Raw genomic sequence first — 27,668 nt, forward strand, 5'->3', positions numbered from 1 at the left:
CCTTTGGGCACTGCCATCTTGCTGTGCATCCTTGGGCAACTCATGTAACCTCTCTGATCCTTGGCTTCTCTATGTATAATTGGTCATAAGAATGATGCCTTCTTCACAGGGTGTTGTGAGGATCAAATGGGACTCTCACGTGAGGGGCTTAGCACAGCTCTTGATGCGTTGTGAGCCCTAAGTACACATTAGCTGTAATATTGATACAAATTACTGCGGATACCCAGTGGTAACCTGGGGAGGCAGCCCAGAGCAGTGATAGTAGCATGGACTTGGGAATCAGGCAGATCCAGGTTCAAATCCCACTTCTTTGCTGTGGGGCCCTGGGAAGGCATTCTACCTCTCTGAGCCTCTGTAAAATGGGAGGGCAGGTGTTTTAACGCCCACATGTTGGGTTTGTTTGTGGATTTAAGAAAAATGTGCATCAGATTTCAGGCTCAGAGTCTGGTCTTCAAGGGCTGGGTGTTATTGGAATTATTATGCCAACTTCAAGTCACTGACCCAAATCCCAGTCAGTTGCAACCCCTGTAGAAACCGCCACTGCCACCTGGGGACTGCTAAACGGGTGGCCGCGGAGGACAGCGCTTGCCTGGGGTCTCCTCCCTCCGTCTTGCTAACTTGCTGTGTGACCTTGGGTGAGCCCCTCACCCTCTCTGGCTCCTGTTGCCTCATGTGTGAAATGAGGTTAGTCTGGTTAATCTCCAAGGTCTTTTTCAGAGCCTTAAAAAGATCGATGACTGTAAAGGTCTGTGATTAGTGAGAAACCATCTGCCCCAGGCGAAGACCAGACCCTCCCCAACCTTTGTGGTGGGGGGGGGGGAATAAAACAATAAGCAGAAGGCTTAGCAAATTGCCGTCTCACAGGCCTTAAAAACGAATATCTGCTTTTGTATCAGCCTTGATTGAGATCCTTATGCTATGGCGGCCGTCCCCGCCATCAATGCCTTAATTAGAAATTAGGACAGTCACATTGGCATAAATTAAATCAGACTAAAGATGATTAACAAAGTAATGCAAGAAATCATTAAATTAAACCATTGTGCCAAGTCCTCTGCTGATCTATCACAAATTTGGGCTGCTAATGAGGTCTTAATTAGTAAGTTAGGTCAAAATAATTCATGTCATTCACTTCAAAGACAGCCCTCTTTCTTTCTTTTTTTTTTTTTTTTTTTTCTCTTTTTGAATCCAGCCCCTAATGTAGATTTTCTGGGCTGCAGAAGGAGGCAGGTGGACATCATCAATAAAAAACAGAATTCTTCAGATTATCAAAACCTGCTTGGCATCCAGTGTATTTTTTGGGAGACTTGTTCTGATGTCAGATTAGGCGGAAGCGGGATGAACAGCGTGCTATCCTAAGATGACAGAATGGCAGAAAGAGATGAAACAGTTTGGAAGTTCATTCCTTCATGATACAGATGGGAAAACTGAGGGCCGGACAAGGCAAGGGTCTTAGAGTGTGTTGGGGGCAGAGCTGGGACCCTGGCATCCTGAGTAAGGATCGGCTCTTTTTTCTATTGCTTTGTGCTGTCTCCCCTTTGTCCAGAAAAAGCCGCAGGTGGAGGAAGCAAGTTCTGAAATGGTTCAGTACGATCCAGTTTAGTCAGGAGGAGGCCCTGCCCCTGTTCGGTAGAGATTGACATCTTCGTGGTCTTCCAAGGGACCACTTCAGTGCCTGGTCGGTCTGTGGCACGCTCTCAGGAGTAATGGCAGTTGTTATAACGGCTAGCATTTCCTGAGCATGTACTACATGCCCAGCACTGTGATAAGTGGTTTCCATGCCTTTCCTCATTTCATCTGGAAAGCATTCAGTAAAGTAGACATTACTGTGTTCCCCATATTATTGATGAGAAAGCCGAGGCTCAGAGAGGTGAATTAACTTGTCCTAGGTCACACAGCTGAGAAGAGACAGAGCTGGAATTTGACTTTGATGCCAGAGTCTGAATGCTTAACTGCTGTGCTCTCCTGCCTCAACAAATAACTGCCGAATGAATGGTGGGGTGGCTGGGGTGGATGATGTGGGGGCATGTGGTAAGAGTCCGTTGGAAAGGTGACCGGGGAAGAGTGAGCCGGCCACGGATAAATGTGCTGACTCAGCATGGTTTTAGAGCAGAGGGGCTGTTGGAAGACCGATGGCTTTGGGGTCAGACCAGTCAGAGTGTGACACCTGGTTCTGCAAACTCCTAGCCATGCGGTCTTAAGCCAATTGCTTCCCATGTCTGAGCTTCAGTTTCTTCATCTGTAATATGGATACAATTAATATTTACCTGTGAGGAATCTGTGGGGCTTCAATGAGATTATATGAGGAATATGCTTTGTACATAGTATGTGTTTAATAAATGTTTTCTCCCCTCACCTTCTCAATGGTTGTCTGTTGATTAAGTTAGCTTGTGCTGTGTAACAAACTACATGAAACCCAGAGGCTTAAACCAAGAACAGTGTAATTAGCTCAGGATTCTGTGGGCTGGTCATTTGAGTTGGGCTTAGCTGGAAGGTTCTTTGGCTGGTGCTAACTGGGCTCACACAAGAGTCATCCATTGATTGCTGGTCAGCAGGACTGCTCCAACATTGGGGTTTGGCTGGCTGTTGGCTGGGGTGCCTGGGCCATGTGTCTCTCATTTCCCAGAAGGCTAGCTTGGGCTTGCACTCTAGGTGGTGAAGGGTTCCCAGTATAGCAAGAGAGGGCAGCCCTATGGCACAAGCACTCTTTAAACTTCTACTTGTGTCACATTTGCTGAAGTCTCACTGGCTGTGGTGGACTGAATGATGCCCCCCACCCCACTCCTCAGATGTCCAGGTCCTACTCTCTGGAACCTGTGACTATATTACCTTATATGGCAAAGGAACTTGGCAGGTGGGATTAAGGATCTTGAGATGGGAGGTGATCCTCAGTTATGGGCTGGGCCCAACGTCATCACAAGGGTCTTTATAAGAAGGAAGCAGAGGGATCTACAGAAGGGAGGAAGGTGATGTGATGATGGAAACAGAGATTAGAACAATGGACTTTGAAGATGGAGGAAGGGGCCACAAGCCAAGGAATGCCGGTAGCCACCAGAAGCTGAAAAAGGGAAGAAGGTGGATTATCCCATTAGGACCTCCAGAAGGAACCAGCCTTGCTGACACCTCGACGTTAGCCCTTAAGGCTCACTTCAGACGTCTGACCCCCAGAAATGTAAGAGAATAAACATGCATTATTTAAAGCCACTAAGTTTTTGATAATTTACACACTTACAGCAGCCATGGGAAGCTAGCACTGGCCAAAGCAAGCCCAGATTTAAGGGGTGGTGAAATAGACCCCAGTTCTTGATGGGAACTGCAAAGTTTCTTTATAAAGTTTCTTTATAAAGGGTGTGCATTTCGGATGGGAAGGATTTGGGGTCATATTTTGCATTCTGCTACATCTGTGAACATGTCACTTCAGCCCAGTAATTTAAAAATAATAATAGTATTAATAATAATAATGTATATTTAGTGAGCATTTTCTAGAAGCCAGGCAGTGCAAGCACGTGGCATGCCTTATTTTTATCCTTTATCCGTATTGTGGTAAAATATACATAATATAAAATTTCCCATTTTAACCATTTTTAGGTGTACAGTTTAATAGCATTAAGTACATTCACAAAGTTGTGTAACCATCACCGCTGTCTATTTCCAGTTTCTTTTCGTCATCCCAAACAGAAATTCTGTAACCACTAATCAGTAACCCTCCATTCCATCCTCCCTGTCCTTCTGAGTCTGGCTTATTTCACTTAGCATAATGCTTTCAAGGCTCATCTATGTGGCAGCATGTGTCAGAATCAAATCCTCACAACCACCCTCGGGGGCAGCGGAGGCTCAGAGAGGTGCCATGACTTGTCCAAGGCCACACAGCTGGTAAGTGGGGGTGTCAGGGCCTGAACTCGGATATCCTGGATTCTAGGCGTGCAGGTTGACCTCCTTTCACTTCTCCATCCTGCCTCTTGTGGCGGGTGCTGGGCCTCCTGGGTCTTAGTACCCACAACCCAACCACAGCTCAATAAAGTTTCCCTCCCCCCCAAGCCCCCACCCCCCTGCCCACCACCATGCTGCCCGAAGCCATCCATTTGTTTCCCACGGCCGAGATGGCGCTCCACCCAGCCAGGGCCAAAACGATCACTTCTTCATTGATTCCCTGTCAGTTAATTAAAAAATCCATCCAACCACTCCACAACTTGCTAGACTCTGAGGATTCAGAAGGACATAAATAAATTAGTCCTGGAACAGGAGTGGAAGTGAGGTGGTGGTGGAGGGAGCAGATGGGGAGGTTGAGCTCCAAGGATCCAACTCTGCCATGCTACTTGCACAACTTGTGGGGGACCCAGGAGCCCCCCCAGACCCTTTGCAGATGGGCATGGGCCAACGACCTGGTGCTTGTATTATTATGAACATTCTTAATAATAGCTATGTTTTATCAGGCATTCCTCTGTGATGGGCATTTCAAATATGTTCCATATACATTATCTCATTAACACCTCATAACATCTCTGTGAACCAGATGAAGAAACTGAAGCTCAGAGAGGTTGGGTGATTTGTCTGAAGCCACACAGCACCTCTTTGGGAGTGCATATTCTGACTTGCCCATTGTAGGGCTATGAGTGAAAAAGGGCACGGTGTGGGATTCTGTGCCTTGGAGGTAGTCTGGGGAATTGTCTCCAAGGGGGAGGACTTGGGTGTTGAACTCCTGGGATGTTATTTAGAGCTGGAGACCCTACCAGATCATTTGCTTTGTTGACTTTCAAACTATTTTTAGCCTGCAGATTCCAGTGTTGAAGTGAAATCTTATGTAGATTTATGAAAGGAAAAAACCAAAAATAATGCTGCTCGGATGGATAGTAATAATAACATAAACAATAATAATAGACGGCTCTGAGGTGCTGGAGCTGGCTCACACCAGTTCACAAGAGCCGATTGTTAATTATTCAGGAGTTTTCTAAGCCACTTGTTAAACCATCGGCTTGAAATTAGTTGTGATGGGAATATTTGCACCATGGAAATTGGCCAGTGTGAGAAATGAGGGCTCCTCCAACCACTCCCCAGACCTGGATATCTGGGATGAAAGCCACGTGCCCCGCGTTTGATGCCATTTTACCATTTTATCAGCTCTGTCTCCAGTCTCAGCTCCTCGACTGGGCTGTGGGTCTGAAAACCCCCGATTCCTCCTCTCGGGGAGGATGTTAGGTGAGATAGGCCACCTGTCAGAAAAAGATTGATCTGGAACTTGGGGTGAGGGAGAGGCAGAGCCAGACACTGGGACCCGCTCAGTCTATTTCCCTCCAGTGGGGCCGTGGTGGGGGGAGTCAGACTGCCTGCCAGGCCTTATTTTTGTTGTTTTAATTTCCCCTCAAACAAGCAGTTTTAGGTGAGAAGAGTGATGTTCCGTGCAACCCATTAAAGGTGCTGAGGCAGACTTCTTTATTGCGTGTGTGCGGCAGAGGCTTAGATTCACCCAATAGGCAACTCCTGAAAGCCTACAATACACTCATTCATTCATTCACTCACTCATTCATTTATTCATCTATCAGCATCTGTGGTTATTGACCCCTAGATGAAAGGTCAGGCCCCGTGCTAAAGCTGTGGGGATTCAGAGAAATATAATACCTGAGCCCCTACCTGCAAAACTCATTGTAAGGGGGACAGATGTCACACTATGGGCCAATTAGTTCTGTGCTGGTTCTTATCAGAGGCATGTACAAAGAACTGTACATGAAGGGGCGAAGCAAAAGCTTCCCTGCCAGTGGGGCATTTGACTTGGGCTCTGAGGGATGCCTAGGAGTTCACTAGGCCGAGAAAGGCATTGCAGGTAGTGGGACTACCACAAGAGATGTGGAGGAGGAAGTCTGTGTCCAGAGGGTAAGTGTTGTTTGACTAGCACATGGGATATTTTTGAGGGTATACCTGTGTGTGTGTGTGTGTGTGTGTGTGTGTGTGTGTATGTGTGTATGTGTGTGGTAATAATGAGGTGGAAAGCTGAAAACATAGGTTGGGGCAAATTATTAAGAACCTTGAATGCCATGCTCAGGACGTTAAATTTTGCTTAGCTGGCACAGGGGTGGGGGAAGCAGAGATTTTTATGTAAAGGAGGAAATATCAGATCCATGTATTTTAAAAAATGACGTTGAATAAATTAGGGATCATGCTCCCTTCAGGGTGTTATAGAGACTGAGTGTATGAGGACAGCTGCATCTCTGCCACCAGAAAACACAGCTAGCTGGGACTCTAGCAGCTCTGAGACTCAATTTAACTCCTGCCTCTTCCAGGCAGCCTCCCTTGATCACTCCTCCTCCAGATGGTATGGTTGGCTGGTAGGAGCATTTGGATGGATGTCAGCCACATCTGGATTTAAATTCGAGGCCCATATTTGACCAGCTCCGGCTCTTGAGAAGACAATTTATTCCTAAGAGTCTCACTGTTTCCTCTGAGAGAGGGGCATGATAATGATTATGATAGTAGCCTGGTAGGACTGTTGGGAAAATCAAATGAGATCACAGACAGGGAGGTGCCTACTGCTGAGTCTCCTCCCTGATAAGAGGGGTCGGGAAATGAGTCTGCCTTTCCCTGACCACTCAGCTCAGATGCTCTGGAAGTGTCTGGCCCATTGCCCCCTCCCTCCCAGAGATGTACGCTCTGACACTGTTAGTTTTATTTCTAGAACACAGGATCAGGGACAAAGTGAACCCTCTTAGTGCCAGGAGTGCTCATAAATTCTGGGGAAATGAGAATATTTTAATACAAACCAAAGAATCTCAAGTACAAAGAACTGTTCTGAGAATGTGTTTTTTCCCCCCTTTCTCCCCCTTTCTGCTCCCCTGATATTTGGAGCTGAGAAGACTCCTCGGGGAATTTATAACAAGTGGAATATTTAAGGATACAGAGCCAGAGGTCTCTCTGGCGTTCTCTTTTCAAGGGAAGTCACCTCGGAGTGTCTGGTACGTGCATGAGTGACATGAAAAGAAGGCTGTGCATGGAGAAGGGGAGAATATGCCAAGAATTGTCAATTATGAAAAAAAAAAATTGCTTGCCCAAAAGAGTGATGTGTCTGGCTTTATTCCCCAGATGGAGTTCAGCATTCTGGTCGGGGCCATTGCCACACTGTGAGTTTTCTGGAAGTGCCTTGGGGCTTGGCTCCTCTGACCCACCTGTGACGACAGGTCACTTGGTCAGCTGGGGGTCACTTTCCATCTGCTGCTCCACCAGCGACAGCTGTGGGATTTGTGCTTTGATCTGTCTTGAAGAGACCTTGATATTTTGAGTCCTCGGGTTGGGAGATCGTTTCCAGGAGTGGTCTGGACTGGTGGTGGGTTACACACAGTGCTAAACATCTCAAAGCTGTTCAACGAGTGTATGGTTATCCACTGCCATAATGATGCTGTGTGATAAACAGCAACACAGTCTCAGGAACATATGCCAATACACTTTTTTTTCTTTCTTTCTTTCTTGTTTTCTTATTTTTCTTTTCCCTATTTTTTTTTTTTTTTTTTTTTGCCCAGCTGGGCTTTCTCACTGAAGCTAGTGAGGTGACTGGAGGCTGGCTGGTCTAGGATGGCCTCACTCTCAAGTTCTGCGGTTGACTGGCTGTTGGCTGGGGTGATGGAGGGGAGTGGGCCACATGTCTTGTGCCCTCCAGCAGGCTAGCTTGGACTTGCTTGCCTAGGGGCTGGCAGGGTTCTGAGGAGGGAGAGTGGAAGCTCCAGTGCTTCTTAAGGCCCAAGCTCAGAACTGGCATGGTGTTACTTCCACCACATTTTATTGGCTGAAGCGAATCACATGGCCAGTCCAGACTCTGGAGGTGGGGAGAAGTTTCATCCTCTGATGGGAAGAGTTTCAAAGTCACATTGCAAAGGGTGTGGATTCAGGGAGGGCAGAGAATTGGGGCCTTTTTGCAAACCATCTACCATAATGGGTGAGCAGAAATAGTGAGTTTCACTTACAATTATTACTGGCATCTCTATGCTGGGTCCTCTGTAGGATGCTGGGATAAGAAGTGAATATGAGATTTTTTCATTTCACATTCTTAAGGCAAGAAACAGACATAGATACAGATGATTATGACCCAGTGTAAGTGCTGCAATGAGTGAAGCTAAGGCAGTGGGGGGAGCCCTGAAGAGGCACCAAACACTCCTTGGAGATCAAGGAAGGCTTCCTGGAGGAGGTCACTCTTGATGTGGGTTTTGATGTTTGAGCAGCAGCTCACAGGGTGAAGGAGGTGCTGAACAGGGTGATGGGAAGTGGAGAAGCCATCTAGGAGGAGGTATGTGCAAAGCCATGAGCATGAGGGAGGAGCTGGGGGTGAGGCCTCAGTCACGATGGCTAGTAGCAGGTGAGGACAGAGGCAGTGTAAGGTGAGGCTGACGTTGAACCAGTGACCCCTCAGGCAGGACCTCCCACCTGGCTCTTAGGGCAGCAGGAGCCTTGAAAGGTTTCAGGCAGCAGAGTGATGTATCACCGGGTGTTTTTAAAGCGTCCTTCTGGCTGCTGTATGGGGACAATTTTGAGAGTGAGACCAAGGGCAGAAGGGAAGCCTGGGATGTGTGTGATCTGGTTAGGGCATGATGCCCATTGACAGGAGATGATCACCCAGAGTGGGGTTTGGAGAGAAGTTCTGATAAGGGGGTGCAGAAAAGGATGAGCAGAGCATTGTTAATAACAATGGAAACCCTCCACTCACCCATCTCCCCCCCCACACTGAGCGTTGGCTGTGAGCCAGGTCTTGTGTGGGTGCTGGGGCCTCAAATCAGGTATAATTTCTGCCCCCAAAGACCTCACTGGGTCTCAGAGATATGCTTCCGCTCCCTTGCTTTCCAGAGTCTGCAGATAGGGCTAGGAACTGCCCCACTCCCACAGCCCACCACTCCCAGCCCTGTGGACCGCATCACCCCGTTTCATTTCCTTCTCAGCAGTTAGGTACAGTAAGTCCCCTACATATGAACCTTCAAGTTGTGAATTTTCAAAGATGCAAACATGCGTTCCATCGATGTCAGGCATGAGTGGAATTGCAGCTTGCCCTCCATCTCTTATTGCTGACGATCCTTCAGCTCTACCATCTCCTACCTCCTCTCCCTCCTCCAGTCAGTAACTCCTCTTGCCTGGTCACTCGATGCCAGCCCCTGTATGCCAGCTCTTGTACTGTACTACTGTACTTTTCAAGGTACTGTACTGTAAGATTAAAATGTTTTCTTTATTTGTTGTGTTTGTTTTTATGTATTGTTTGTGTGAAAAGTATTATAAACCTATTATGGTACAGTACTATATAGCTGATTGTGTAAGTTGGGTACCCAGGCTAACTTTGTTGGACTTATGAACAAATTGGACTTACGAACGTGCTCTCAGAACGGGACTTGTTCGTATGTAGGGGACTTACTGTATACCTGAAGTTGTCCTGGTTCTCTCTTTACTCACTCAAGCGCTCTCTGCCTCCCCCACTCCGAGACGGTGAGCTCCATCAAAGCATCTTTTTTGTTCAGGTCTGTGTCTTTAGTACCCAGCTTAGTCCCTGGGCATAGTGGGTACACAGACTGCCTTAGCTGAATCACTGACAGGCCAGCTCACTGTGAGATGCTGAGCAAGCCATTTGCCTCCTTTGAGCCTCAGTTTGCACATCTGTAAATTAGGGATGTTGTACAACAGCCCATCTTCCCACTATTCTCTGAGCTGCTACTCTGGGGCCAGACTGTGTGTTGGGTGCTGGGTACACAGGGATGATTCTGGCCTGTGGATTTTCTTGCCTGTGGATAAAGTCTGGACTTTGCACCTTCTAGGGTGGCTGTGAGGATGGATTAGGAAAAGGATGTAAAGCAGGTGGCAAGAAACTCTACAAACGGGAGACATTTTAGTCCTACTTCACGTTCTCCATTGTCTGGGCTTTTCAAAGCTTTCTCCACCCCAACGGGGACGCCCAAGGTCACCTGCACTCATGAGGAAGGTGGTGTAAAAATCGACACCTGGAATTATGTTCCAAGCAGTATTATTTATGCTCCGCTCCCCCACCTTCCTTATTTGCATCCAGGTGCTTTTTAAAAGGATGCCAGACACCCACGTTCTCCCTGGAGCTTTGCTTCCGAGGCTCTTTTGTTTGAATCCAGGGGAACTAGCCAAACACAAAGCCATCAAAACCAAAGTGGCCCAAGATGTTCAACTGGCCTGAATTAGCCAGAAAATAAGTATTTCCTGGCCGTCAAAAGGGCTCCGTAGGACCCAGGGTCCTGAAACCTCCATCCCTCCCCCCCCCAGGAAGAGGAAGGAGCAGCTGGCTCGGGTCACTCTCCCAAATTCCTAGCCCAGCAGTGGTTAAAATGGGACCCCTTTTATTCCAGTAATAGAGACGAAGTTCCTAGGCCTTCAAGGAGCATCAATCCTGAGATTTATTAACCAATTTAAAATACTATTGTCTTTCACTTCAGAGCAAGATTGAGGGGTGTTGTTGGAGGAATGTAAAGGCAGAGTGACTGAGCCTCAGAGCCAGGAGGTGTCTGTACCTGGGACTCAATAGATATTCATGAACATTCCTGTATTTAGTGAAGGAAATAACTTAATACCGACAGTGCGATGGAATAATAGCTATTTCCTGGCTGACTTGCAGGCCTCAGAAAATGAGATTGTGGCGGCTTCATTTTTCTTGTCTTTTCCCGCGCGCTCCCTGCCAGAGAAGGCGGCCACTGCTGGGATTCTTTCTGCATTTCCAATGAGCTGGGGCCTGCAGCCCCCTCCCAGCCCTAGTGCTTCCCTTATTACCCCTTCCCCCCTGCCATGACCTTGGCCTGGGCTTCCTCGAGAGGTCACCCTGTGCCCTGTTTAGTAGTCCAGACTGGGATTAAAGTAGTTCAAGCTTTATTCAGGTGGAGGGGCAGGCAGATTGGTTCACTGGTTTGAATATTTGTTCATTCATTCATTCATTCCATTCACTGAGTGTCTACTATGCACTGGACGCTGAGGACACACATAGGAATGCCCTCAGATCCTTCTCCCTTGGAGCTCACAGGGCATTGATGGAGATGCAGAGAAAAGCATTCCAGGGCCCCCAAGAGCTGTCCACACAAGGTCCAATGATGCTCACAGAAAAGTGGGGCCCTGGTACCTCAAGGGACAGGTGGTCAGCAATGGCTTTGTAAACCATTTGCTTCTTAAAAATTTCCTCTAGTATGACTCATTGAGTGACCTCCTGCCAAGCACTTTATAAGTATTATTTCATTTGAACCTCACAGCAGCTTCCTGAAGTGGACTATCATTCTTCCCATTTTATAGGTGAAACACTGAGGTTCAGCCAGACGAATTGGCTTCCCCCAGGTCATGCAGCTAGGAAGTGGCAGAAACAGAACTGGAACCCAGGTTTCCAGGCTCTGCACTGTCTCACTGTCCTGTTGCCCAGGTGTGGGTGTGGGGAGGGCATTCCAGGGGGTGGGAACAGCCCCGATAAAGGTCTAGAGATGTGAAATGACCTGATGCTTTTTTGGGAACCATGAGATGTGGCTTAGGGCTTGAGGGTGAGATGGGAGTGGGTATTGGTGCAGGGGTGGGGTGGGGACAGGTGTAGGGAGTGAGGGGCCGGGGGCATCCTGGGGAGCTTGGAGCTTAGCTTGTGGGCAAAGAGGAGCTAATGAATGATTTCAGCCTAGGGGGTGGAGGGCTCTGTGTGGGATGTATCCTGCTTGACCCTCCAGACTGAGCTCCATCCTTCACCATCCTGCCCTGAGCCCAGGAAGCTGACCTGATTGGACACATCGACATGTTCCCACGCCCTGTGGCCCTGGCTGGGTTCAGCCAGTGAAGAGCCTGGCAGGAGATGAGGGGATGGGAGGAGAGGAAGGTTGGGTGTTTATCCACCTGGCCTCCTTGGGCTGACTGTGGCCTTTGAAGGTCATCAAGGGGGGTTGCTCTAACGCCACTCTCGTATTCTCTTCCCAGCATTAACGACCACCGAGGCCAAAGGCTTTATTAACATGCTTGTTCATTTATTGTGCTTTGCAGGCTCCTTCAGGGCAGAGACCACATCTGTGGTGGTACCTTGGGCTAACATCATGAAGTGATTATTATGCACTGGACCGCCTTCTAAAAACTTTCCCTGGATTAACCGTCTGAATTCTGACAAACCAGTTACTCCCATTTTATCGATGGCACACAGAGGTAAAGTCATGTTCCCAAGTTCACACAGCTAGCAAGTACCCACACTGTTATTTGAACCCAGACCATGCCTGTCTCAGAGTAGGCGGTCCATAAGTATTTATTGCAAGAATAAAGGAATGGGTTTTGTTAGAAAAGAGCTAGACTGTGGACTGATTGCTTGATTGTCAAACCTTGTGGTTCATCAAGTTACCAGAGTTCAAGTTAAGCTAATCAAGTACAGGTCAAACTGATCAAGTGCCCCCTTGGGGTCCCAGCCTGTGACCAGACCTGAACTCCAGCTCCCCAAACACATATGCCTGCAGGACTGCATCACGGCATTCCTGGGCTCTACGCACTTTTGCCTTTGTGGGCCCCTTCCTCCATTAAAAAAATAATTAAAATTATATTTTGCAGCTGTGTTGGTACGAGAAGGAACATTATTCAGGCTGGATTATATTACAGTTTGTCTTTTGATTTTAAAAGGAATTCAACATTTTCATGGGCCCCTAAAATATCATGGTCCCTAAACACTCCGCCTTCTGTGCATAGTGGAGAAGTCAGGCCTGAGTGACTGAGCTCACAATCCTGTCCTGGGCTCAGAGCATTCGTCACTGCATTTAAATTGCACACAAGCGTTCGTAGAGGGCGTGATTATGTCCACTAGAGAGATGGGAAAACTGAGGCTCGGAGAAGTTGGCCAGCTCACCCTGGAGCACAGAGTGAGTCCATGACGAAGCTCACGTCTGCCTGAGAGTTTGCCATGTCATCAGAGGAAGTTCCAACAAGGGCACTCTTGGGCTGTGCTGAGGATGACATCCACATGGCAGTGAGTTTGTCACAGTGTCAAGATAAATGTGGGACTGGCACAGGGATGGCTGATGGAACAGAGAGATTTGGGAGACTCAGATGGATTCTTCTTGACTTATGGCCCCAGAGTGGTGGTGAGGGTGGGGGGCAGAGGAAGGGCCAGCTCCTTGTCCTTAGACTTGAACTTCTGGGCGAAGCTGGTGGCCTCTGAGTCTGTGACTCTGTTGGGGTGGAGACCGGGGCTATTTATAGGCTGGGAATGATCCCTCTCAGCTCCGAATGCAGGTGGTCGGTGATAAGGTGGCTGCTCTGTAATGAGCTCAGTGGGAAGTTAATAAACACCATTATACTCAGAGAGCAATTGCAGACTTGAGCATGAAATAAGAGAAATAGCCAAGGGGCGGCAGGACCCCTGAGCTGAGGAGCAGCTGCGATGAGCACACCCTCCCCCCACCCCGCACCATGTCAGACAGTCTCCGCTTCCTGCAATGGCTCAGCTGGTCGCTGCTGTGTGATCTTGGGCGTGTGGCTTCACTGTCTCATGGCTGCCTCCTCTGTACATTGGGGCTAATGGGAATTAAACAGCTATGGTACTGACATCATGGGCACGCTAAGATGCTGAAGCCGGGCATCCTGTCGAGGGCCAATGCACAGGGCTGCTCTAAACAGCTCAAAGCCAGGAGCTCTTCCGCTACAAGTGAAGGACTGGAGGTTTGCTGATTCAGCCCCCAGGTATTTACTGAGTTCCTACGATGTACTGGGTTCTCAGCTGGGTGCTGCTTGTGTGCACTGCATCAGACAGGTCCCCTGGGCCTTAGGTTCAAGAAGAGGGAGACAGAAAATAACACATAAACAAGGATTATACAGTATGTCAGAGAGAGGCAGTGAAGGAGGGCAGGGGAGGAGTGGGGGGCTGCTCTTTTATTGAGGGGGGTCAAGGAAGGATGCTCTGGTAAGGTGACATTTGTGCAGAGTCCTAAGGACAGTCAGGGGACAAGCCATGGAAATAGCTGGGGGAAAAGCACTCCAGGTGGACGGACCAGCAAGAGCAAAGGCCCTGAGGTGGGAAGGTGAGGTTGGGTTTGAGGAAGGAGGAGGCCAGGGTGGCCAGAGGCAGGGGAGGAGAACTGAGGCCAGAGAGGTAATGGGGGCCAGGTTGGGTGGGGACTTTGTTAGGACTCTCCTTGGGGGAAGGCCTTGCGGCCGCGGTGTTGTCACTGGCCAGCGGCCCTCAGCTGTCAGCCCCAGGGATGGCGCAGCTGCAGGGAGCCACCTTGCCCTTCCTTGCTGTCCACGTCCAGTAACTGACGACGGTAGGGGTGTGAGGGCCGGGCCACTTCCGCCCGACGTGGGCTAACTCCCATGGGCCATTCTGGCTCCGGGGCTCTCCTGGGCCTGCCTCTCCACCTGACTCATCCCTCTGCCCAGCCTTCCCTGCCCTCCCCTTCCAGCGGCGTTGATCCCAGGGTGCATGCTTCACCCCATCTCAGTTTCTCCTTTTAGAAAATGGCATTGATGACGCCAAAGATTCTTCCATCTGAACCTTCTGGATTGTGTGATAAAAGGCTGTTCTGGCCGGGGTGCGGGGTGGCTTTTCATGCCTTTGCTTGAAATTTTAAGGACTCGTAGGGAATTTTAAGGACTCGGGCTTTTAGTGAGATGGAGAATGCTTGGAAGGTTGGGCTCCCAGGAGGGACGTGACCTGATCTGCCTTTTGGAAGGATCACCCCGGCTGCGGCCAGGGTTGGGAGGCTCGCGGTGGCTCAGGTGTAAGGTGACAAGTCCCCTTTCTAATCTCACAGCCAGAAATATGATCACTGTGATTGTCATTACTGCTATGACCGCTGATAATCCAGGCAGACAGGGGACAGAAGTTCCGGTAAATAGGGGAGAAAAAAATGGCTTCTGAGTGTTGCTCAGAGGGGTCTTCTGAGGCATAATCTTCCCAGGACTCTTGGGATCCCCATTACTGCCCGAATTTAGTTGGGGTTCACTCTTCACCTGTACCTCTTGTGTGCCAGGTCTGTCCTGGGTGTCGGGGATAGAGTTTTGACCAGAGTCAGTCCTGTCCTTGATGATTTTATGATTTACTGGGGGAGATAGACAAGTGGATGGCAGATTGCAACCCAGTGAAAAGTGCTCTGATGGGAAGTAGAGGGGCCTAGGATGCATTCGGGAGGCTCCTAAATTAATTTAGGGGGTGGTGCAAGGAAAGAGGGGGTGACGTCCTAGCAGGAACGGAAGCATGAGTAGGAGTTAGCCAGGGAGGGGACAGCATGGGCACAGGCCTGGAGGTGAGGGAGGTTGGGATGGCTCCTAGAAGTTCACATGTTTCAGAGTGGCCAGGTGCAGAGTATGAGAGGTGAGGGCGGAGGGGCTGGCAGGCGTTGAATCAGGAAGGGCTTCGTCTACGAGTTAGGACTTCATCCTCTTAGTCAAGGCTGTCCTGCTTCAATGTCACAGCTACTCACATAAGAATTTGTGGCCACAGCTCTCCCTCTCATGGCTAAAAAGGTGCCCAGAGAGTCCCCCTTACCCCCAGGATGGCCTTTATCACACAGTCTGGAATGTTGAGATGGAATCACCCTTGGGGTCGTCAATTCTGTTTTCTAAATCGAGAAACTGAGTCCCAGACAAGAAGAAGTGATTCGACCAAGGATGCACTGCAAAGCTGGGCCTTGGTGTGGGACTCGGGCTCTTTCCTGCCTTACACGTTGAGGGTTCGTCCCTAAAGCTTTGCCCTGTGGTTTGAGCGAGCAGCTAAAACTTGGCTGAAGCCCCCAGCGTGGGCTTGGCACATAGTAGATGTGCAGTTAATATCAGTTCTCTTTCCGTCCACGTGTCCTACCTCTGCCACCACTCCCTGCCTGTGCAACCTTTGGATAAGACCTCACCCTCTCTGGGCCTCATGTGCTTGATGGGAAGGTGGGATGGAAAACCACCTGGGGTATCTTCCAGGGCTAACCTTCTGAGAATAGAAAGGGACGGACAATCATTTGGCTAGCAGGATAGTTGCATGATTCCATTTCTGCTAAGATTTTCTGCCTCTCAGAGCAGCCTCTGGGATGTTTTACTTTGCCCACAGGCCTGGGGTGCAAATTGGAAACAGAGGCAGGGGGCCCAAAGGGGAGAATCCACAAAAGGCCGAGGCGGCCCCACGGTGTGTGTTTGCATTTGCGTTTCGTCCCTACAGAAGGCTCATTTCCAAGCCAGCAGCTGCCCATCCCCTTTGAAGAGCCTTCACGGCAGCCGCCATCCATCACCCGCTTGGCATGACCGTTAAGTACCAGTGCTCAGCGCCGAGGGCTGAGGGACGGAACTCCAAGAGGGGTCAGCCCAGGGCCAGGGAATTAGAAAGAGGCAATCGAAACGAAGGGGCTGGAGCAAACTGGTTAACACGCAGGCCGTGAGTGAGGAGGCTCTGGGTCACATCCCTGTGTGGTGGGCTATTGCTGCTCGGCTGCCTCATTCTGCTCTGTGGGGTTTGATAACAGATTCTTGGTCTTCCTTTGTGAGAATGTACCTTTCCTACACCCTAAACCCCTCCCAGCTTCAGAAGTGGGCATGCAACCCTGGTTCGGACAATAGTACCTTCCAATCCTTCTGGCCACAGAGAGCAGGTTAGATGGCCACACAACCCTCCAGGTTGGTCCAATGATACTTGAATTTCGATGATGGTTGCTGAGTTGGTTTGGGGTACACCTAGAGCTGCTTTTGGCCATCTTACCTCCACGAGGGAGAATTCACCTGGGAATAAAACTATCACAAAAGAAAGCACACCAAGAGATGGAGAAAGACAGATACCCGAGTGCTTAGATCCAGCCATGACTGATGCTGTTACCTTAGATTTTTCTGCTACATGAGCCTATAAGTTCCTTTCATTGGCTTAAAGGTTTTTGTTTTTAATTGGATTTATGTCAAGAGTAGCTATGAGTCCCCACTATTACACCCATTATGCATATGATTTCACCTCTCTGGACCTCAGTTTTTTTACCTGTAAAATGGGGGTGACAATAATACCAGGTAGTTAATATTTAGGTTAAATGAAATAACGTAGGTAAAGCACTCATCACAGTGTCTGACTATAATAAATGCTCAATTCAGCTATAATTAAGCCATCCCCATCCTGTTAGGGTCCACAGAGCCCTTTCTTGGCCTCTTGTTCTCATGTGAAGGGTTTCTGTGAGGCTTAAACAAGGTACGAATGCAAAATGCCTACCGTGTAGTCTGGCGCATTCAGGTACGGCTGTTCAGTGGTTTTCTGGTGAGCAGGTTATGGAAGCCTTGAAGAACTGAAGAACAGGTGAATTGCGAGTACTGCAGGGCCAAGAATGGAAGGCAGGGAGAGGTGGTCTGAATAGGACAAACCGTCCACTTTGGGAACATCCTATGGGTCCCAGCAGCACAATCCCCTCTCATTACCCGAGCTATATGCTCTAGGGGTTCTCCCTATGAGGGATGCGTGGGTCCTTCTGTTGTGGCGGGCTATGTGGGTGGTCTTGTAGGCTTGGTTGGCCCCTGGTCCAGTTGGTTGCCAGGCCCTGCCTTGTGTGGAGGCTGCTGGCCGCTGGTTGGCAAGGCTGGGTCTCGAGGTGGCTGACTACAGAACCCTAGGGGACCCCGGGGCTAGTACCGGCTCACGGGTGGGCGGAGTCAGGGTCCAGAAGACTCTAAGGCTGTTGCCCCCAACTGGTGGGTGAAGCCAGGTCCTGGGGTTAGTGCTAGAGACTGGCAGGCAGAGCTGGGTCCTGGAGTCTGGCTGCAGGGCCCAGGGATCCCAGAGCTGGTGTCAGCTCACAGGTGAGGGGGGCAGTTCCTGACACAGTTGGGTACAGGGTCTGGGGTGTCCTGAAGCTTGTGTTGGCCTGCTAGTGGGCAGGGTTGGGGCCCAGCTGGTCCCAGGGCAGGGTGTGGCTTGCCGTCAGCTGGCTGGGTCCGCAGGCTGGGGGGTTGTGGTTTTCTTGCATCTGATGTCCGCCCCAGGTGGGTGGGGCTGGCCCAGAGGCTCCCCGGGGCGGGGCCTGGCGCAGGGGATTCTGGGACTGTGGGCGGAGCTGAGTTCTGGGCGCTCTGGAGGGCAGGGCTGCGTCCTGAGGCCTCAGTGAGCTCAGGGGGTCTAAGGTCAGCCTGACTGCTGGTGGGTGGGGCTGTGTCCCCGCCCAGTTAGTTGCTTGGCCTGAGGCGTCCCAGCACTGGCCCCAGCAGGCTGTCGGGCGAGGCCAGGCCTTGTCGCTAAGGAGCTGGAGGCCGGCATCAGCCTCCCTCAGTGGAAGGAGCTCCCAAATATGGCTGCTGCCAGGATGAACCCCAGTCTCCCCGCCTCACCCGGGGACCTTCCAAGACCAGCAGGTAAGTCTGGCCCAGGCTCCTATCAAATGACCGCTTCTGCCCCGTGTCCTGGAGCGCGTGAGATTTTGTGTGGACCCTTTAAGCCCTTTAGGAGTGAAGCCTCTCTTTCCCCCGGCCCCCTGGGACTCCTGAAATGAAGGCCCGCCCGCCTTCAAAGCCGAATGTTCTGGGGGCTCGTCTTCCCGGTGCAGGACCCCGGGCTGGGGAGCCCGACGTGGGGCTCAGTGGTCTCACCCCTGTGGGAGAACCTCTGCGGAGTAATTATTCTCCGGTGTGTGGGTCGCCCACCTGGGGGTATGGGATTTGGCTATATCACGAGTCTACCCCTCCTGCCCGGCTCACTGTGGTTCCTTCTTTAGTGGTGGAAGATCTTTTCTGGTAGGTTCTGGTCTTTCTCATCCATGGTTGTTCTGCAGATAGTTGTGATTTTGTTGTGCTCCTGAGAGGAGGTGAGCGCAAGATATTTCTACCCGGCCACCATGGCTGATCTCTCTTATAACGCTTTGATGGTTAATTTTATGTGTTAACTTGATGGGATCACAGAGTGTCCAGACATTTGGTCAGACATTCTGGGTGTGTCTGTGAGGATGTTTCTGAAATTCCAAAACCGATGATAAGTGCAGTTGCTCTCGCCAGAATAATGATGGTGCCAATAATGCTGCAGAAACTTCATGTTTTTTTCCTTTGTTTTCATCAAGGCCCATCTGCCCCTCTTTAGAACATTTGTTAAGGAGAAATGCAGCATATATCCGAAAAAAGGGTATATATCTGAAAAACCCCCCACTAATACGAAAAGATACATGCACCCCTATGTTCATAGCAGCATTATTTGCAATTGCCAAGGTATGAAGCAACCTAAGGGTTCATCAGCAGATGAATGGATAGAGGATGTGGTGTACATAGACAATGGTGTACAATGGTGTACAATGACAGTACTACTCAGCCATACAAAAGAATGAAATATTGCCATTTGCAGCAACATGGATGGACCTAGAGATTATCATACTGAATGAAGTAAGACAGAGAAAGACAAATATTATATGATATCACATATATGTGGGATCTAAAAAATACAACAAATTAGTGAATATAACAAAAAAGAAGCAGAGTCATAGAGAACAAACTGGCAGTTACCAATGGGGAGAAGAGGGGTAATATAGGCGTGGGGGAGTAAGAGGTACAAACTATTCGGTATAAAATAATCTACAGGGATATACTGTACAACATGGGAAATATAGCCAATATTTTATAATAATTGTAAATGGAGTATAACCTTTAAAAATTGTGACTCACTATATTGTACATCTAACTTATATAATACTATACAGCAACTATATTTCAATAAAAAATAAAATTATACTAAAAATAAAAAATGTAATAAAAGTATTACAGGATTTACAAATATGATTAAAACAGTTTTGCCCTTGAAAAGCTTACAAATTAGTGCCAGAGATAGACTAGAGAAAAAAAAAGTGTTCTTTGTCAATGTTGTTTTGATTGGCTGTATTGAATTCCATGATTTTTAAAAAACATTTCTTTATTTTGGCCGTTTTGGCCATTCCTGCCCAACCCCCACCCCCGATTTTGGCCATTCTAAATGATGTTTCTGAAATGTGTTGTTTTCTATTCTATCTTGGCCCTCACATAAACTCTTCCCATGTGAAGGAAAGCACTCTTTGTCCTGTTCTCCTTTAATTTGAGTCATCCTTGAGGTTGCAGCCTAGACACACCTCCTCCAGGAAGTCTTCCGGGATGCAACAGTTCTTGATCACGTACCCCTCCTTCCTGTAGGGCCCTGTCCTTCTCTCATCACAGTGTGCGATAAGCATCAAATGGCTTGCTTCTAGCTTGACCTGGAGTTCTAAAGATCCCAGGACTGCATCTTATTCATAGCTGTAACTGGTACAATGCAGCACAAAATAGGCCGCACTGTAGATACTGGATAAATGTTGAATAAACACTGCAACACACATCCTTGGATCATCGTGGGGAAAGTATTGGCACCCCTGTTTGATAGATGAGGAGCTTGAGACTCAGAAGGGCAGTGAAAGCTGAAATGAGGCAGAGCTGCATTCAGAATTTATTGAATAGTTTCCTCTGATTCCAAAGTATTGTTTCCACTTTGCTATACCTCCTCCATTTCAGTACCTCGGATTGCTTCTCCCATTCCTTACCCTAGCTTCCCAGCTCCTGGAAAAGGCTAGAGACAGAGGTAAAGAAACTGGAAAGAGGGCTCTGTAATCTGGGGAGCAGAAGACATCACCTGCTCCAGCCGGAGAGGAGCTGGGAACACTCACATGTGCCAGCATTTCCCATTATTTTTTTCCGGAGGAGAACTTGGCCTCCTTCCCTCATGCTGGGGACTCACAAAATCTGATTTGAAACCTACTCAAGTGTACACTAACCAGCTTCCTCTTGGCACAGGCTGGGGAGCCTATAATTAGAGCAGACACCATACCAGTTAGCGGGTTTCATTCACATGAACAGAAAGTGTGTTTGCAAAGGGAGATGGCTGGAGAAGCAAACTTGGGAAACTTCTCTGGAGGGCTTGCACCTGCTGAGTGCCAAAAAGATGCCTTTCTAAGTTCAGAGATAGTGGCTGGCTGAATGTGGATGGGGACACCACTCCAGGAAGGTGATGCCGGGTAGTTCTTAAGCACATCCCAGCTCCAACACTCAGGTAAGTAACTCAACTTCTCTGAGCTGTATCCCATCTGTGCGGTTGGGACATCATCACCGACCTCACAGGGCTGTGTTGGCAAGGTCTAAATGAGACGGTGTATAAACAAAACCAGAGCAGGTGCTCAGAGATAATAACAATACTTATTATTCTTAAAACCACCACCTCCACCAATAAAATAGCCAGCATTTACTGAGCATGTATTATGTCCCAGACCCTGTTCTAAGACTTTACATGTGTTACCTCAGTTTCACAACATTTGGTAGGCAATGTATTTGAGGAAACTGATACCCAGGGATGTCATGCCACTTGCACAAAAATCACACAAAATGGTAGCTGTTTACTAACATTCCAAGGGGCGGGGAGAGCATAGCAGTATAAGACAGTGTATGAGGTCTCATGAAACATACAAACTCATCAGTGCTGGGGTCCACATTTTCCTTATTAGGATCCTGGGACCCAGAAAGGGGAGAGAGTTTCAGTAAACTCATTTATTTGGCACATCTAGTATAACCTAGCTGCTTTTATAGGTATTATTTTATTTAATTCTTCTGCCCGGGAGATTGCAGGTGTGAAAGGATACACTCAGAGATTGATGTGTCTTGCCCAAGGTCATGCAGAGCTGGGATTAAAACCCTGGACGGTCCAGTCACAAGTGAATTGCTCATTTTGTAATACCACAAGATCACCCGAGCCCGTCAGGACTCTTGGATGCAGGGGCTAACTTAAGGGAAAAAGGAAATTTGTTGAATCATCAAATTGAAAACTTTTGAAGGAGGCCTTCAGGCATGGCTGAATGCAGGTGCCTGAATAAAGCACGCAGGCATTTATCTTTCAACCTCTCTTCCCTCTGTGATGGCTTCATCCTCAAGAAGTCCCTCTCCTCTTTGTAGTGAGATCTCCATTGGCTTTTTGGTATCAGGCGCTGGCTGCTTTCCTCCCACCTCCCACCATTGGCTTCATTATCTCACCCCAAGTTAGAAGACGAGGTGATGTGGTCCCCATGGGTCAGGTCAGCCTCCTGGGACTCAGAGCAGAGCAGGGAAGGAAGGAGAATGGGCTTGGGATAGAGGCCGGAAGGAAAATAACCAACACTGCCTCCCACTTCCCACCTCTAGGCTCCAGTCTTGGTTCCTTCTTAAGTGCTGCAGATTTTCTGCCAAAACAGGAGATTGTTCTGAAGCTCAGTTTTCATCCTAGGGATTGGATGCTCTTTACACTCCCAGGCATTGGCTGGGCCTCCTCCTGGTGGGCCAATCAGGAGGAAGCATGAAAACACTCTCCCTCTGGCTTGGGCTCTCTCTCTGTCAAGACCCAAGGCCCTACCCCTGGATGCCTGACTTTGGATTTCTCCCTCCCCTAGCAGCCCACTCACCTCTTGCCCAAGTCCACCCAACTCCAATAACTTCCTTGGGCTCCATTTCTTTCTCGCTTGTACCCTGGCACTTAGCTCTTTTTCTGTCCAACCACATCTGTTCCTTACCCCTCCCTCAGGCCTTGGCCCATTGAGGCCCTCTGTCCGCCTCCCACCTCTTTCCAGATGTGGCATCAGGGAACCAACCCTCCTCATTCCTTCTCTGCTTCTTTGGCTCTTGTCCAGCTGGGGAAGATTCACCTGCTGTGTGATCAAGGGTCAGTTACCTTCTGTGGGCCTCAGTCTTCTCAGCTGCAGAAATGGGGGTGATCCTTTCTGATCAGTTGGCTGCAGTGGAAGCCTGAGTTTGGCGATTGTATTTACAGTAACATGAGCACAATATGTGAGGAATTACTGGGAGGTTCTGGGCTGCCGCGAGGCCGGATTTGTACTGATATTGCCCCATTACGAGGTGTCATGTTGCATTTGCAGGAGGTGGCTATATGGAATTCCACTCTCTTGCACCGTATGAAATATTCGCCCGCCTCCCCTGGAAGGGATGAGAGTTTCCTCTCTGTTTCCTGGCTGCTCCTCTGTGGAGGGAGCCAAGCCCCAGGCTGTCACTAATACAGGATGACACCAGGACCCAAAGCAGAGCCTTGGGCATCTGGGACAGAGGGGTGAGGCTGGCGGGTGGTGCCGAATGGAGGGAGGGAACATGATGTCTGTAGCGGTCTAGGGTCCATCAGAGCCTCATTACTCACCTGTTCCCCATAGGCAAAGACACATGGGTTTGGAAGGAGTTATAGGTTGAATTGTGTGTCCCCATCCCAAATCCCTATGTGGAAGCCTTAAACCCCAGTACCTTAGACTGTGACATTATTTAGAAATAAGATTGTTGTAGATGTGAGTAGTCAAGTTGAGGTCATACTGGAGTAGGGTGGACTCCAATCCAATATGTCTGATGTCCTTATAAAAGGGAGAGCTTTGGAGACACACACATAGGGAGAACTCCATGTGAAGACTGGAGTTATGCAGCCACAAGCCAAGGAACTGCCAGAAGCTGGGAGACGAGCCTGGAAGGGACCCTTCCCTAAGGTCTTCAGAGGGAGCCTGGTCCTGCTGACGTCTTGATTTTGGACTTCTGGCCTCAGAACTGTGAGACAATAAATTTCTGTTGTTCTAAGCTGCCCAATTTGTGGTGCTTTGTTACAGCAGCCTAGGAAAATAATACAGAAGGGAATTCACAGATCCCCAGGGGGCCAAGGAGGTGCTACATGGGCAGATCATAGAGGATGAACTCTGGAGTCAGCCAGAATTGACTTTGAAAGTGAGAGTTGGAGTTTTAGGAGAGAATTTGGTGTTGAGAGTCAGAAATCAGGGCTCTGGAGGTAGAATGTGGACATCCTTACTTCCTTACTGTGGGACACTGGGTGACTCATCTAACTTCTCCTGGCCTCAGTTTTCTCATTTCTAAAACAGGGACGAAGTACTGTTGTCTTCGTAGTATTGTTGGGAGATTAAATGGTATAACACCTGAAAAGCAATTAGCATCTGAAACGTGTTAGCTTTCCTCATTGCTCGCTGAGTGACCTTAGGCAAGTCACTTTGTTTGTATAGGCCTCAATTCTCTCATTGTAAAAGGGGGCTAATAATTCTGACCTCACATTTTTGTTAAAAGCATAAGGAAGGTATACAAACATTTGTCCTGATAACTGGCAGTAGGAGATAAATAATTGTTTAGCTTCATTCTTTCTATTTGAGTTTCCCACCCATGTAGTTGCTCAGCTTCTGCTTGAATACCTCTAGTGATGGGCAGCTCATTACTTTTTACAGTGTTCAATTCTGTAGGGAATAGAAGCCTCACACACAGAATCCTGTTTCAAGGGACTTTCTAAGGTCCCATACATGTGTTATTCTTACTTCAAGATAAAGGGGCTGAGGTCCAGGGACCAAACAGAAAGATTAGAAATAAGGTCTCCCAAAAGGGAACCCTCCTACACTGTTGGTGGGAAGGTAAATTGGTGCAGCCACTATGAAGAACAGTATGGAGTGTCCTCAAAAAACTAAAAATAGAGTTGCCATATGATCCAGCAATCCCACTCCTGGGCATATATCCAGACAAAACTATAATTCAAAAAGATTATATGCACCCCTATGCAGCACTGTTTACAATAGCCAAGACATGGAAACAACCGAAATGTCCAACTACAGATGAATGGATAAAGAAGATATGGTATATATATATATATATATATATATATATATACACACACACACACACACACACACACACACACACACACACACACACAGTGGAATACTACTCAGCCATAAAAAAGAATGAAATAAGGCCATTTGCAGCAACATGGATGGACCTAGAGATGATCATACTAAGCGAAGTAAGTCACAAAGAGAAAGACAAATACCATATGATATTACTTATATGTGGAATCTAAAATATGACGCAAATGAACTTACCTATGAAGCAGAAACAGGCTCACAGACAGAGAACAGACTTGTGGTTGCCAAGGTGGGGGTGGGGGAGGGTTGGATTGGGAGTTTGGGATTAGCAGATGCAAACTAGTATATATAGGATGGAGAAACAACAAGGTCCTACTGTATAGCACAGGGAACTATATTCAATACCCTGTGATAAACCATAATGGAAAAGAATATGAAAAAGAATGTGTGTGTGTGTGTGTGTGTGTGTGTGTGTGTGTGTGTGTATATATATATATATATATATATAAAATTGAATCACTTTGCTGTATAGCAGAAATTAACACAACATTGTAAATCAACTATACTTCAATAAAATAAATTTTAAAAAAAGAAGTAAGGTCTCCCAACTCCTTCTAGGCTCTCCATATTCCGGCCTGCACACAGACCAGCTATCTCTCTGCACACTTTCTCTTGAAGCTCTGTGAGTGTGAAAAGGGTGAAGGGGGAGGGTGTGTGAATATGTGGGGACGTGGCCCCCTGCAGTAGCCCCCCTCTTCCTGCCTCTCTCTTCTTCTGCACTTGCCCTTTCCCCGCTATGGTCTAAAATGTGAATTAGCTCACACCATTTCCTGCTTCTGACTTTCAGTGGCTTCCCATTGCACTTAGAGAAAATCCCAAAGGGCTTCGCTTGGCAGACAAGGACCCACATGACTGTGGCTCCTTTGCCGACCCCATCCTGGGATATTCCACCCTTAACAACCGTGCTCCAGTCTCAAGGCCTCTTTTCATGTCTTCAGATGGACCATCCCTGTGGTCGCCTTGGGGCCTCCCTCTGCTCATCCTTCTCACTGAGCGTCATGTGACCGCAGCCTCTCATCTTTCAGGCCTTGGTCTAAAGCTCACCTTCTCCTAGAAACTCCCCCACCCTCCACCCCGCCTCCAGCGCCTCCTAGCTGGGTCAGTCCCCACCCCTGCGTATGAGCCTCCCTTACTGTACCTGTTCATTTCCACCATCACACATGGCACCAATGGCATGAATATATTTATTCTATGCCTGTTTGATGAATGCCTCTCATTCTCAGCAGACCGAAAACTCCAGGGAGGCAAAATTCATGTGTTTTTTATTCACAGTTGGCCCCTTGGCACCTGGTAAGACCTCAGTAACTGTCTTTTGAATGGTTGAATTGCATGCGTTTGAGTTTGGGTCTGGGGTGTGCGTGAGGTGGGTGGGACATGATTGTCTTTCCCAGGGGACTGACATATGTATCAGATTTGTAACTCTCGGATGACAAATAGGTGAGTGACCAGAACTGTGTTTTAAAAGAAACAAGTGACTAAACTGTATGTGTTATATCTGGCAAGGAGTAGACTTGGGGAATGTGAGCCATGTCGCTGCCCCCACTGAAGACAAGACTCTTCCTGTTCACCATGATGTCCCCAGAATCTAGTCCAGTCTCTGACACAGAATCTAAACTTGAGTGAATATGTGCTCAGTGGATGTCTAAAGAGAGAATACAGGGACACAGATCTTGTCTCAGTCAAGGAAAATCCTTTGTCATGTTTGGAGCTGGCACATGCTTGGAGGATAGTGGGTGGCCTTCACCTGGGGTCTTCAGGTCCCTTTCAGCTCTGACACTTAATGCTCTAAGAAACCTTTCCCTGGCTGGGCAGACATGGACAGAAGACAGAGTAGCTTTCCTTCTTGTAGGGAGCACTGGGTGGGAGGGGTGGAAACAGACCAGTGCTTCCCTCCTAGACCAGAGTCTGGTCCTGTTTATCTTAGCCCTGGGCCTGAAAGCAGCACTACACTCCCTGAGAAGGGACCTCCTCCCTTCTTCTCCCTCTGTAGGTCCTCAAGCATGAATCCTGAGCAAGGCTTGTTACCTCTCTGCTTGTTTAATCATTTCCCCAGGTCTCACAATCTTATTATCGAAGTCACAGCAAACAATCATGGGCCTCCTAATTAAAAGCCAGCCTTCATTCGGTCCCTGTGCTTGGGACTGCAGCTTGGCATAACCTGTATCCAAGAAGAAAAACTAGTTGGCAGAGGCCTTAGTGAGGATGTGTTACCCGGGAAGTCAGGACAGAGCCAGTTCAGAGGGGCTGAGGGAGCCTGGACGTTCTCCCTGAGGTCAGTGGGGCTCATCAGGGTAGGTTGTATGTTCACAATGACGCTCGTGTAGAAGCCCAGTATAGTGAAAATAATTTGGACTGAGACAGCTAGGGCTTAGAGTGCCAGCTCCTCTAGGTGACCTTGAACAAGTCACTTCATCTCTTGGGCTTTAGTTTTCTTATCTGTAAATTGGGGATTACAACAGTGTTCACCTCTTAGGGTTGCTGTGAGAAGTGAGTAAAATAGTGAACACAGAAAGCTCTGGATGGTCAGCATTTTGCCTTATGGGAGGCAAAGATGTATTTCTTATGCTGAGGAACTTACATTCTTCCATTTCTGCTGCTTGGCCCAGTAGTTGCCTAATAGTGGAGAAATGCTTTTTTGGCCATTTTAAGTGAGAAATGTGGTCATTTCTTTCACTCCTGGAAAAAAATTGGCATGAGGAATTTCAGAATGTCAGCAGAGGGATGGATGACCTCAAATCCATTTAGCTTGACTCCTGACTTTGAAGTTACAATACCTGCGAGCCAGAGAGGGAAAGATGCTTGTCCCTGGTAACACAGTGTGTGCATGCAGAACCAAGATTAGAACTCAGCAGTCTGATTCGCTCTCGTACCCTTTCTAAGGGATGATAGCAGTATGGTAGTTGGTCATAGTCCAAACCCAACTGACGAGACTAGAAGCAGCCTTCCTTAGTCACTAAAGCTGGGATCCTGGACATTCTCTTCAACCCAAGGCCCGTGCAGGGCCAAGTCTCAACATGGGAATTTGAACATAACAAAACCACAGGCTGACAGCCTTGTACTCAC

At 48.4% G+C, this 27,668-nt stretch overlaps 1 long non-coding RNA gene across 5 annotated transcripts in view; it reads left to right on the forward strand.

Moving 5' to 3' along the window:
- The first annotated feature begins 17,987 nt into the window (after positions 1-17,987).
- The window catches only part of LOC130704626 (uncharacterized), a 298,014-nt gene continuing 288,333 nt past the window's right edge, over positions 17,988-27,668 (forward strand). For all 5 annotated transcript variants that reach the window (XR_009005074.1, XR_009005072.1, XR_009005070.1 and 2 more), the window contains exon 1: positions 17,988-18,267. This is a non-coding gene — a long non-coding RNA (uncharacterized LOC130704626). The remainder of the gene's footprint in view (positions 18,268-27,668) is intronic.

The sequence above is a fragment of the Balaenoptera acutorostrata genome, chromosome 13 (genome assembly GCF_949987535.1).
Source record: "Balaenoptera acutorostrata chromosome 13, mBalAcu1.1, whole genome shotgun sequence".
Lineage (NCBI taxonomy): Eukaryota > Metazoa > Chordata > Mammalia > Artiodactyla > Balaenopteridae > Balaenoptera > Balaenoptera acutorostrata.